The sequence below is a fragment of the Chrysochloris asiatica genome, unplaced genomic scaffold, assembly GCF_000296735.1.
Source record: "Chrysochloris asiatica unplaced genomic scaffold, ChrAsi1.0 scaffold00059, whole genome shotgun sequence".
Classification (NCBI taxonomy): Eukaryota; Metazoa; Chordata; class Mammalia; order Afrosoricida; family Chrysochloridae; genus Chrysochloris; species Chrysochloris asiatica.
Genome location: NW_006408577.1, coordinates 13,190,957 through 13,194,225, shown reverse-complemented (window position 1 = coordinate 13,194,225; position 3,269 = coordinate 13,190,957). Strand labels below are relative to the sequence as shown.

Here is a 3,269-nt window from a genome sequence, read left to right as displayed (position 1 = left end):
TGGAAGAAGTGCAGCCAGAGTGCTCCTTAGAGGCCAAGATGGCCAAACTTCATCTCTCATACTTTGGACATATTGTCTGGAGGGACCAGTTGCTGGAGAAGGATATCATGTTTGGCAAGGTGGAGGGACAGAGAAAAAGAGGAAGACCCCCAACGAAATGGATTGGCCAAGTGGCAACATCGATGGACTCAAGTGTGGCAACAGTAGTGAGGTTGGCCTAGGATCGGGCATTGTTTCATTCTGCTGTGTATAAGGTCATTATGTGTCGGTACTGACTCGATGGCACCTAAAAACAACAACAACAGTTTGAATAGTGTCAATATTTTCCACTGAATTGTATTTGCTACTGGAAAAGGAGTTGCTCAAATATGATCACCACAGTAGTTGTTAAGTATGTCTGTTCATAACACATTCATTGTATAAATGGTGAGAAATGTACTGGGTAACAATAAAAGTAAGTTCAGAGATTATTAATAATTTATCAATGCATGAATATGAAGCAGGTATCAATATCATATTGCTATGATCAAATATTAAAAACAATGATTACAGTATAGGACACTAAAGATTACAGAAGATAAGACAGTTGCAGAACATGACTGAAAAAACAAACTATAACACTTACTGAGACATGTAGAATAAGATAAAAATATGGATAAACATGCCTTACTCTTACATGTCATTGTTAGGTGCTATCGAGTGAGTTCCAACTCATAATGATCCTGTATAGGGTTTTTGAGGCTGTAAATCTTCACAAACTAATTAATCTTTCTCCTGCAGAGCAGCTGGTGGGCTCAAACCAAGAACTTTGTGGCTAGCTGTCCAGTGCTTATTCTACTGTGCTACCATCATTCTACTCTGACATGTTGTTGTTGTTAAGTGCCATCGAGTCAGTTATGACCCATAGTGACCCTGTTTAGGGTTTTCAAGAAGCAACTGATGAGCTTGAACTTCCAACTTTGTAGTTCAAACCAACTTTGTAGACCAGTACATTAACCCACACTGCCACACCAGGACTCCTACTCTGACACAGACAATCCTAAATTAATGCATATACAGAATTTGCCCCTACTTGTCTGTCAGTATGCTGTGCTGTGATTCTGGAAGCTATGCCACAGGTAGTTTAAATACCAGCAAGGTTACCCACAGTGGACAGGTTTCAGATGAGCTTCCAGACAAAGACAGACTAGGAAGAAGAAGAGAAAGACAGACTACTTCTGAATATTCAGTCACTGAAAATTTATGAATAGCAGTGGAACACTCTCAGAACCAGATTATTGAATATTAAAACATGATGAAGAGCACCAGAATATTGTCAGATATAGTGCCTGAAGATAAGCCCCTCAGGTTGGAAGGCACTCAAAATGTGATTGGGGAATAGCTGTCTCCACAAAATAGAGCTGACAGTGATGATGCGAATGGAGTAAGCCTTTGGGACCTTCATTTGCTGATAGTACACAACTCAAAATTAAGAGCAACCGCTTTAAGCATAATAATAATCAGGAAATGTAATGTACAAAGTATGATTCTAAGAAAATTGGAAATTGTCAAAAATGAATGGAAAAGGGTCTGACAGAACGACAGTTCTCCGGATCCAGAAGGTGATCTCCGCCCAGCCATGGAATTGAGACGACCAGGGGAGTTATGTTTAGAAGCTAACAAAGATCAGAAAAATGGGACCCATAGGAGTAACTTGCTCAAAGGAGACTCCAACCAAGATCTTCATGTTGCTTAGTCAGGACAAACATGAACCAGAAGATGCTAAAATTGGAGAACCTGCTGCAAATTCACACTATTTGTAGGCAGCTGCACAGCCTGCATCAAAGAACATTAGTGCAGTGGAGACATTTGTTTTCCTCTGGTTACCTGGTATGGACGGCTCCACTGTGCCTAGCCTTGGAAAAAAGATACATTCATCAGGGATGCTTTATGTCAATATAGGCTTCTAGTAACAAAGCAGGAAGGCAGACCACAGAAACCCAAGTTATCCTTGACAAAATCTAAAAAAGAGGTAGAGGTATGGATTGGAATTGCTGCTGAGGACTGGCTGGAGCAATAGAAAAAGATATAGATTATGTATATGAAGCTTTATTGAACACAGCTATTGACACACATTCACTTGAAGCAAACTCACATTCCGATAAAGGCAGGGATGAATTAAAATAGAGCAAATTAAAAGAGGACAAAGTCAGAGAAAATAAAGACACAGTAAGAAGGCCCCTGGCAGACCCAGCTTTATTAATCCCACAGTCCCCAGTTGTTACTATAATGGGCCATGTTGATCATGGGAAAACGACTTTACTTGACAAGCTTTGAAAAACTCAAGTAGCAGCAATGGAAGCTGGAGGCATCACTCACTACGTCAGTGCCTTTCTTGTCTCTCTGCCTTCCAGGGAAAATATCACCTTTCTTGATGCTCCAGGACATGCTGCCTTCTCAGCAATGAAAGCCAGAGCCCCTCAGGTCACTGACATTGTCATATTGGTTGTAGCAACAGATGATGGAGTAATGAATCAAACTGTAGAATCTATTCAACATGGCAAAGATGCTCAAGTTCCTCTTGTCCTTGCCATAAACAAATGTGACAAACCTGAGGCTGATGCTGAGAAGGTGAAAAAAGAACTGCTGACTCATGAGGTGGCATGTGAGGATTACGGAGGCAATGTCCAAGCTGTGCACATCTTTTAATTTACTGGCAATAATCTATTGTCTTTCGCAGAAGCAACAACTCTGGAAGAAATGTTAGAACTGAAAGCAGATCACACTGGTCCAGTGAAAGGAACAGTAACAGAGTCTTTCACAGACAAAAGAAAAGGTCCAGTTACTGCAGCTATAATTCAAAGAGGAACTTTGAGAAAAGGTTTGATTCTAGTTGCTGGAAAGTGTTGAGCAAAAGTGCGCTCAATGTTTGATGAAAATGGCAAAGCAATCGATGAGGCCTGTCCCAGCATGACAGTGGGAATTGTAGACTGGCAGGACCTTCTTTCAGCAGGAACCCTGTCACACACCTTTCTTAATTTTAAACCATGTTCTGTTCAAACAACTGCCTATTAGTCCATATAGATTGCTCATGAGCACAATTAAGTGTTCTGGAATACTCATACTTCGCAATGTTGTCCATAGCTTGTCATGATCCACACAGTTGAGAGCCTTTGCATAGTCAATAAAGCACACATAAACATCTTTCTGATATTCTCTGCTTTCAGCCAAGATTCATCGGACATCAGCAATGATTGTCCTCATTCCATGGCCTTTCTGAATCCAGCTTG

At 40.7% G+C, this 3,269-nt stretch overlaps 1 pseudogene; it reads left to right on the top strand.

The window, feature by feature from the left end:
* The first annotated feature begins 1,746 nt into the window (after positions 1–1,746).
* Positions 1,747–3,269, top strand: part of LOC102828545 — a 10,577-nt pseudogene continuing 9,054 nt past the window's right edge.